At 35.4% G+C, this 10,308-nt stretch overlaps 1 long non-coding RNA gene across 1 annotated transcript; it reads left to right on the top strand.

The window, feature by feature from the left end:
* Window positions 1-1,283: 1,283 nt before the first annotated feature.
* On the top strand, window positions 1,284-3,655 carry LOC119778692. The gene is made up of 3 exons (XR_005280108.1): window positions 1,284-1,688; window positions 1,804-1,860; window positions 2,507-3,655. It is a non-coding gene; the product is annotated as an uncharacterized LOC119778692 (long non-coding RNA).
* The last annotated feature ends 6,653 nt before the right edge of the window (window positions 3,656-10,308 follow it).

Here is a 10,308-nt window from a genome sequence, read left to right as displayed (position 1 = left end):
GAGCAAATAATTTAATAAATGACAGAAAACATTCTTCTGGAATTGAAAACCTTATTTTGGTTCATTTAGATTCTACATAGTTAAACTTTATTGTACCTGAGACTCATGAATGCTATATATAATTGTCCAAAATATAATTTAAAGGTATTTAAAAGCAAGCTTTGCATTTAGGGTGTGTGCATAACTGCAAAAAGGCTGTTCCAACAATTTGTTTCATGTTATTTCCTGCAATATATAATTTCTTATTTAGAAGTAAAGGAAAAATGTCATATTGAAATCTAAGGAAAAAAGTAAAAAAAAAAAAAAAAAAAAAGCCAAAAGAAAAATAAAAAAAACAGCTGTGTTTATTGAATGTGAATAAGTTGTGATAAATACTGCAAGTGTGCATGTAAAGAAATATAGACCAAGGATAAAACAGTTAATCAAAAATGTTAAATTTTGTTAGGAAATTAGTAAGATAAAATTATGTACACAAATCTTATGAAAAATGTATTAGGTCACATGCATTTTTATCGGTCATCAGTTTACCCTTTTATTAACAGTGCATGTAAATATACTGCCGATTGGAAGAACCTGCTTGTTAATCATGGGTTTACTCATATTCCAGAAAGTTAAGCAACTTGTATAAGTCAATTGATTGCACAACTATGGGTAAACCTTACCTGAAATATAATTATTGGGATATACTGTATTGCTATGTGTATAAGTATGATAAAAAAAAAAAAAAAAATATTATGCAAAGTTTCCTTATAACCCAATGCTTAGAACATTTAATACTTTACTTTAGCTGTTTTTTTTTTTATTATTATTTTGATTTAGTTCTGTCAAAAATCAAAAAACAACTACTGCGATAGAATTGAAAGAATTGTGTATCCTGGTGTTGGAATAACAGTGAATATATGTCACCTAAAATAGTTACGGGGTAATCTAAATATTTTCAAAGTAAAATATAGTTGTTAAATTGTTGTTATAGTAGATGATAATTGTGGGTATTGCTTATTTGCGTTAAGAAATTTTGAAAAACTGAGACTGAAAGGAAGTGTAATTAAATTATATTTGAGATTTTAAAACAATTGCTTGAAATAAATATTGCTTGAAATTAAATATATATATATATATATATATATATATATATATATATATATATATATATATATATATATATATATATATATATATAAAAAATAAAAGTATAATTCCATGAATAAAGTTTTATAATGTGTCACAATCATCATGCTAAAAAACAAACTAAATAAAGTCATAATTAAATAATCTTTTTAAGTCAGAGGGACTTCTGTAAGAGTTTTTCTAGGTGTCTTGGAGTCTAGTGATTTTCTGCTTCACATATGATCTCCTGTAGCACTAAATCATAAATATATCCTCTTTCATAAACACTCCTTTCGGACAAATTCCTGCTCCCCGGTGGCTCCTTCACACCCCATAATGACTAAAGCAGAGCGGCTGTAAATTATATAAGCCCGGCAGTCCTCAAACACACTGGGACATCAGTCACTGACATGGCTGCACAGAGCTCAGACGGCTTTGGGCTCTAACTGCCAAACAGAGATGAAAAACACTGCTCACCCAGTGGGTAGAGTGCCCAGAAGGTTAAACAAATCACAAGCGCATTTTTATCATTCCCCACTGTGTTTTTTTCTCTCACTTTCCGTCAGAGCTTTAGAAATAAGGTAAGCAGCTGTCGGTGTCATTCCCTGCACAGTCCTAAAAGGAGCATTTATGGATGTTTTGGTGTTAACAGCGTGTTTTAATGTATTTTCATTTCTTTCTTTTTTTTCATTTTAGCTTGCTGATTTGCATTTGTTTGGGATTGGTTTGCTAGTTGAGCAAGATGAGTTTAAGGTAAGATTACATTTCACTATATTTTTCACACTGAGAAAGTTTTTTTTTTCTCTTTTACAAGTGCTTTTTGACTTGTAAGAGTAAAAAAAGCCAAAGCGGTTGCTTTGAACAAAGTGTCAGTTGAGCAGCTACACACTGGAGACAACTTAACCTCTGACCCCAACACTCTTTGAAATGAGTAGACTACTTGACCGGAGCTGACAACAATCCAAATGTCTCTGAGGCTTCCAACCCCCAAATTAAAAGTGAAAGGAAGAGGGACAAAGAAGATGGGCTGAAAAAATATAAACTTTTTCGACAAGAATAATAATAAAGCAGAGTTGTTCAGCATCAAAATATTTGATAAGAAGCAACCAGATGATAATAGTATCAGTCTAACCAACCAAATATATTTGTATGTGTGCTTCTATCATATTCTGCACATAGCAGGACAGAATAAAGGGTGTACTATCTCTGAAATTCCACCTTATCTAACCACTTGAAGAGTTGCTGCCTCACAGCATGCCTTTCCTACATTTAGGAGTGCCTCCCTCCTGTGAACCCCTTCCATTTGCTGACCATTTTCAGTTGCCTATCTTCAGTTTCCTACATATTTTTCAGTGTTATTGAGCTTTATCTGATATTTTCTTTTACTTTGAACATGAAGAGCATGAACCGGACCCTCCTACTTGCTCTCCTCAGCCGGTGCAGGCAAATTCTCAAGGACACAAGTCTCGACATCCGTGATACTGAAAAGAACGGGACTTTTTTTCACACCACAGTAAGTCCCATTGCTAAAAATATTTCGGCGTTCTCCTCCTCCAGAGAGACTTATGACAATGCTTACTTCTATATACTTTTTGTGATGCTGTTTTACTCCTTCCTCGCCATGACACTTTTTAAGTGCTTCATAAGTAGCAATGAAGAGAAAAAAGATCCCTATGAAGAGTTCATAGAAACACGGCACCCATCAACACAAACATTCAACGAAGGCCACATGTCCGAGAATTTTTACTTTGAAGAGGAGAGCAGCCTGGCTTTTTAAGGAAAATTTGAGGAGGGGTATTGGTGCATTTGGGGAATGTTTTGACAGTCACCAAGCCAGAAAAACGTCAGGCAAGACCTAAAAGGGATTTTTTTACTCTCACTAACTTCATTTTCCCTGTTCCCCCACCTACTCCCTCCTTTCGCCAACTGACAATCAGAAACGTACCACAAGTATGGCCAGTCTGGAGGCATAAGGGGAGACGTGTGCCTCTGATCATCTGAAAGGAGGACGGAAACATGTAGAAGTGTGGGTCAATGGCAGGCCGGAATCTCCTCCTGTGAGGCCCAATCAGGATCAATAACATTGGGGCCCTAAACATGCACACTCTGCAGGGAAAAAAAGGTTATGAAGACTCCATGAATATGTTTTTATGTGTGGTGTCTGTGCTTTAAAAAAAAAAAAAAAAAGAGGGTAAAAAGTGTCAATTTAACCTGCTATTTTGCTTAAATCTGAGCACTTATGTTACATTTGTGAGAAACAAAAACTTATTGAACTTAAATATTTTATCAGATCACAGACCTTAAATATTCTATTAGGATAAAAATCTTAATAATGTTGTGTACACATTTAATTCCACCAACTACAAGACCTTTATATGCCTGCTTTGTAGATTTAAAGGTTCTTTTTCAGATCATGTATAGTTTAGACAGGAAGCAGGGCACCTGTAAATGGATTTAAGGCCTTTGACTGGATTATCCTAAGATAGATTTATGTGCTAATCTTAACAATTACATGCATCTCTGGCAGTGTTCCTCATTTACCCACTGTGCCACAATAAAAGTATTTCTATTCTATTCTATTCTATTCTATTCTAATCTATTCTATTCTATTTAGGCTTGCTGTCTGAATGGAGCATGAGCAACACATTCTGGTGTTATTTTGACCAGAGCATCTTCTTTAATATAGTGTCCTCTGTATTATTTTTGTGCTTATTACTTTAAAATATAAAAATGTGTTTTTCCATCCAACCTGTGGACCTCTGCTCATTCAGGGTAGCCATGGAGCTCTTTGCTGGTTTCTCTGGCGGAATAACTAGCCAAGTCTTGTTACGTTTGCAGCTGTGCGATACTCTTTTCTTTTTTAGAAGATGCATTGAACTCTGTTCTCCAAAATAGATTCTGTTGCCTTTCTCCAAATTACTTTAAATTACACAGATATTACTTCTTCTAAGTAAATGAATTCTGGAATTGAACTGATACCCAGGAGTTTATTTAGGGGTTTCTGATTAAGATGAGCACAATAAATGGGTGCTGCACTTTTTTATTGTATGTTAATGAAAACCAAGTGCTTACTCCCTTTAGGTTTAAAGTAGCACAATACTTTGTGTAGGTCTATCCGATCAATTCTGAAATTTCTGGCTATAAAATGAGAAACGAGATTCTTTTTTTTTCACTTTTGCAAGGTAATGCAAAACAAAGACACGTTCTTCAAAAATACCAAATTAATGTTTAAAAAAGGCAAAAAAAAAAAAAAAAAAAGGAACATAGAGATACAGCAATATTTTATCTTAACCTGACAATAAATGTTGATCTTTCTTTTTTTTTCCAAGGAACAAAATAGGATCTTAGAACTGCATTGGTTCTAATTAAAAGGTAGAGCTCTGTAGTAGTCAGGACTGAGTAACATTCTTTTGCAATTACATTGTAACTGATCTGTAGTTGGTCGATGCAAAGTTACAGATCGCTTCAACCCCCCAGTGACCCCTTCAGAGGTAACTTTACAAAGCTGTAGCGAAATGTGAACCCAGAACTCCCTCTCCTGAATTAACTTCAATTGAGTGGAGGGTTGTTGTTGGGAGGATTTCTCCAGAAAACACACGCTTCTTATTTGTGCACTAAATTACAAAAGTTACCAAGTCACAGAGAGAGTGGATGCTTCAGATTAGTGACCGGCTGGACACATAGTGCTCTAGTCCCTCTGCCAAATATTTTGGTGTGATTTGCACAATTGAATCTCGCGGTGGGGGGGTAACCTGGATGGACAATAATGCTCTAATTTGAACTATCCGCTCATGCCGGTCCCTGAGGCTGTCCGGGGCTGTTTTTACTTCACCCTTCATAATTAAATTTAATCATTATCCTCCTGCTGTGAAGTGCAGGGCTGTGCATGTGTTTGCACAGGCAACCCCCTTCCAGCTCAATGCAAAAATCAACCCTCAACGGAGCAAATATTTATTGATATATCAAATAAGAAAATAAAAAAAAAACAATTCTGTAAATGATGAATTGTTCAACACAGAACTTCTAAAAATAAGAGAGCTGCAAAGGCTCTTCAATCACACCTTCAGTTGTTAAAGCATTTAATGCCAAGTATGTATGACCTGACTGCAAAGCATTTACGATAGAAATACAGTCGTGCAAATGGTAATGAGTGTTGAACATTTTTGGAATGATCTTATTTATTCCACTTATAATGAAACATCCACCATCTGAGCTTGCTTTAAAATAGAGGATTTATGCAAGGTATGACTACAAATCAATCTTTTTATATTTTCATGAAAATGTTTTGTATATCACAGGTTTTAAGCGTAGTTAAAGAATGTTATTTTAATTAACCAATACGTCCATTATGTACAGCAAGAAACTAAAGATATGCTGAGGAACTGCTTATCCAATAGCTTAAACACGAAGAAGTTTTATCAGCAGGTAATGATCTTAGATTTTAACACTATTAAAACCAGACTAAAAGGCTCAAGCTACATATCTTAAAGGCTCTGGCCAAGGCTTAACAACAGACTTGCTGTCTACTGTATCTGTGGTCGTTAGATTGTAAGTGAGGTTCAGATTGCATAAGGGTAGATCCAAATTGATAATATGTCACCAGCGTATAACAAGTCACAGATGATAATGCACTAAAAATACAGTAAGTAAAACAATCCTTATATCAGACCCACAGCTTTATTATCAGCCATTGTTTTCAGCCTTTATTGTACACCGTGAGAGACCTGAAACTAAGCAAGAAACTTATAAAAGGATCAATGTTTGAAAAATGTGGAAAACTAAAAAAAAATTGTCACGAATAAATGTTATTATTAACTTCCCTTTTTGAAGCTTCCTGATTTTGTGGCCCGGCTTTTTTAGAAAGGCTGTTCCACACCACAAATGATGGAGAAATCAATCAAAAAATGTAACTAAACGGTGTTACAATGAGCTATATTATATTAAAACATTGGTTATGGCACTACAGATGCCTTTGATAAAACATCAAAGGAAGGTTATCTTTAACCAGACCAGCTTTAATTTAATATACAGTTAAGATGATTTATGTAAGTTATTATTAAATCAATTTTTATTATTTTATTTTTTTTTAAACAGGCCTTCACAGGCTTCAAGTTTAATTGAAGAACACTATTTTAATCTCCCAGTGTGGTCATTATTTACAGCAGGAAACTAAAGATATGCTGCCATCTGCTGGTAAAAACAAAACATTACTAAATTTGTTTACGCTGTCACACAGAACGCAGGTCTGGTGATTTCCTTCTGTCTTACTCCCTTTTAATTATCATTAAAAAAATAAATCTTTTGGACTTTAGGGGTTTGGCCCATGTATACGCCAAATGCTTTCCTTTGCCTGGGGTGCATCATACATGGTGAATATGCTGCTTGCAGGTACATTCTCCTCAAGTTTTAAATGAAATAGCTTATTACTGGTTGGGGCTCACAGCTGCTCCTGATCTAATAGCGGCCTTAAGTGAAATGTTATTTGGAGGCCGCCCTTTATGTGTAAAGATGCTGCTTGATGGCCCTGCTGATGTGCTGACACATTTCAGCATTGATCCTATTATGGTAAGAAACACAGACAAGAAAACCATACAAGCAGATTCAAATATGTTTATGTTTCCCTAGTAAACTAAATCATAAAATGAATGTAAATACTTGCCTAAAAAATAGATGGAAAATTAATCACTTACTTCAAATCAATTATCATATTAATTATATTAATAATAGTTAATGATTAAGTATTGATTTTGAAGATTGATGCAAAATGCAAGTACTAAAACAACTATGACTACTTCTACTAATAATAAAAAACAAGAAGGAAAATAGTGATTCCCTAAAAATTCAAAAAATATCCATTGGACTTGGTTTCCAAGATTTGAAGACGTTTCGCCACCTCTCCTGGAAGCTTTCTCAAAAAGTGAGAAAGCTTCCTGGAGAGGTGGCGAAACCAAGGGCGCAGATAGCGTGTACGTCAGGGGTGTTCTGACGTACACAGATTAGAATGACCCTCAATCCGTCCCCCCCACTTTTATAAAAAAAAAAAAAAAAAACATACGGCGAAACTCACAGAAAATCAAAAAGCTTTTTCTAATTTACTGCTTTGCAACAACAACATAAAACAGTCAGATCATAGACGGGCAATCGTTTTGTTTAACTGCAGGCTGCCTGCGTCGTAGAAATTCTAATCTAAAAGTTATCCTGTCTCTGGCATTTACATCTCGAGCCTGGTTTCCATGGTTACTCAGACAGTAAGTAGTGGTGGGATAGTTCCCAATTCCGGAGTCCGGACATCAACATGAGGCCAGCCAAACCGAAAAAACAGAAAACAATTGCATCCTTTTTTCGAAAAGCACCAACTGTAAGTAAACTGTACGGTGGCTGGGAAGTGCAAATCAACAATACAAAATCTGAAACACTTTTAAAAATCTTGAAACAACTTTACATTTGAGAAAACAAAATTACAACAAACGAAATACTTTTACAAATCATAAAACAAATTTACATTTCAGAAAACAAAATTACAACAAACGAAACACTTTTACAAATCATAAAACAAATTTACATTTCAGAAAACAAAATTACAACAAACGAAATACTTTTACAAATCATAAAACAAATTTACATTTCAGAAAACAAAATTACAACAAACGAAACACTTTTACAAATCATAAAACAAATTTACATTTCAGAAAACACTTTTACAACTGACAAAATCTGACGGAAAGGGAGGGACTGTCTTCGAAGCTTACCCGGAAGTGATAACCGGAGAGTTCATGCAGGATGGAAGCTAATCGAGTTGCGTTTTGCCCGTTCTGCGGCACTCATATGAGCAGTTTAACGCGGTTTTATTTTTCCTGTGGTCGGTCCTTGGAGTTTTTAAATGGTACAGAACAGACGGTAGAACCAGATATGCTGCAGCTGTGCATATATTATTTTATTGAGTGTCACTCGTATGTTGTAATCGTAGACATGATGTCATGTTTACATGGTGTACACATCAGCTTGAGGTCTCTGAAAAGCAAACTGAATGATGCCGGTGTCGTGCCAAGGTAGTTATCCCTGCGAAAATTTGTATCCCCTCGTCGGGAGCGCGTATGGAGTAGGAAGAACAACCCGAGTTAACTCCGCTTCAATTCCAACGTGCAGAACTTGAAATTTGAAAGGTTTTACGTGTATGAAAGTTGAGCTTTACTGTTTTATTCTTTACTTCACATGTTATAGCAGAATATCGCCAGTGATATTGATCTAAAACTAATAATAAAACACAAACGTTTGCTTGAAAGCTGGTCGCTGACAGCAGTGTTTACTCCTCCCTCTGAAAGCAAACAGATCCTTGTTCTTTTCCATACGTGCCTTAAAAAAATCTCTCATTGTTACAGTGTCCAAATGTTCTCATCCCATTGAAAACTGTTGTAAACCATATACTTGTAATAAAAATGAAATAGAAAATGGAGTGCACGTGTAATCATTAAAGACTATATGCAAAAGGAAATAATTTTTTCCTAGTTGAAATTTAGTACTTAAATATTTGTGTTTTATGTTAACTTACAATTTATCTATGTTGTACTATCCTTAATAAACAGTTTGTGTTCTAACATCAGCCGTTTTATTTCATCCCATATTGCCAGAATTGAAATAAAACCTGCTGTAATCTGTTCCCCCTGTCTATAACAGACAAAAAAGGTCCCAGTTTTTCCAATTTTTGCTTATAAGCATCTTTTATGATGACAATTCATTCCTGAAACTTTAGAGGTGATGGACTTTTATTTCTTAAAGTTATAAGGGGGGAACAGATTATAGCAGGCCACCTGCTATAATCTGTTCCCCTGTCTAAATCAGGCAAAAAAGGTCCCAGTTTTTCCATTTTTTGCTTATAAGCATCTTTTATAATGACAACGAACCCCTGAAACTTTGGAGGTGATAGACCTTTATTTCTTAAAGTTATAAGGGGGGAACAAATTATAGCAGGCCAGGGTGGAAACTGGCTGATAGCTGGGCACACACATTAGAATTTCTGGTTAATCCCCTTCTAATGTAAAATATGAAATATTACTGGATAAGGAGATTTCTAGTATAATATATCACACATCTCAATTTTAGAGAAATTGGAAACAGTTGCTCTTTATTTCCCAAAGATCGGGGAGGAGGAGAGGCGAGAATGAATGTTTCAGTTGACTGAAATAATCTGTTCCCCTCCATAACATGGGAAGAAGTAAATGTACCTGCAGGTCTTTAACTGTGCTTATTCCTTGCACCATCAACAACAAATCCTGTGGATTTGGTCATATTTACTATTTATTTGCAAAAATCAAAGGGGGGACCGGATTATTTCAGTATTTTACATTAGAAGGGGATTAACCAGAAATTCTAATGTGTGTTCCCTGCTATCAGCCAGTTTCCATCCTCTTATATCAGCAATGAAAAATAGAAAACACACTACGTGTTGGAAATCTGTTTGGTGACTGCCGTTTTTTTTCTGTCAGGCTGAAGGGACAAAAGTTGGAGAAATGCCGATTCTCTTGGCGTTTAAAAAAAACAACACAAAACAGCTTAAGAAGACCTCGTTAATGTATTTATTTTACAAATTTGTAAAAAGAGTAAACGATTAAACTGTATGTTACAAAGTTGACATGATTATATGAGCTGTTTTCACTGATAAATGATCAGGAGCGCCTTGAAAATGGTCAGATCCGCCTCTCTGGCTGCAATGAGCGCTCCCGAAACAGGGGGAACAGATTTTCACAGGGAAACAGAATCTCGCACAAGACCGGCATCATTCAGTTTGCTTTTCAGAGACCTGAAGCTGATGTGTACACCATGTAAACATGGCATTATGTCTACGATTACAACGTACGAGTGACACTCAATAAAATAATATATGCACAGCTGCAGCATATCTGGTTCTACCGTCTGTTCTGTACCATTTAAAAACTCCAAGGACCGACCACAGGAAAAACAAAACCGCGTTAAACTGCTCATATGAGTGCCGCAGAACGGGCAAAACGCAACTCGATTAGCTTCCATCCTGCATGAACTCTCCGGTTATCACTTCCGGGTAAGCTTCGAAGACAGTCCCTCCCTTTCCGTCAGATTTTGTCAGTTGTAAAAGTGTTTTCTGAAATGTAAATTTGTTTTATGATTTGTAAAAGTGTTTCGTTTGTTGTAATTTTGTTTTCTGAAATGTAAATTTGTTTTATGATT

This window comes from Cyprinodon tularosa, unplaced genomic scaffold (genome assembly GCF_016077235.1).
Source record: "Cyprinodon tularosa strain WSP-4 unplaced genomic scaffold, ASM1607723v1 ctg1012, whole genome shotgun sequence".
Taxonomy (NCBI): domain Eukaryota; kingdom Metazoa; phylum Chordata; class Actinopteri; order Cyprinodontiformes; family Cyprinodontidae; genus Cyprinodon; species Cyprinodon tularosa.
This window is presented reverse-complemented; position numbering and strand designations above follow the sequence as displayed.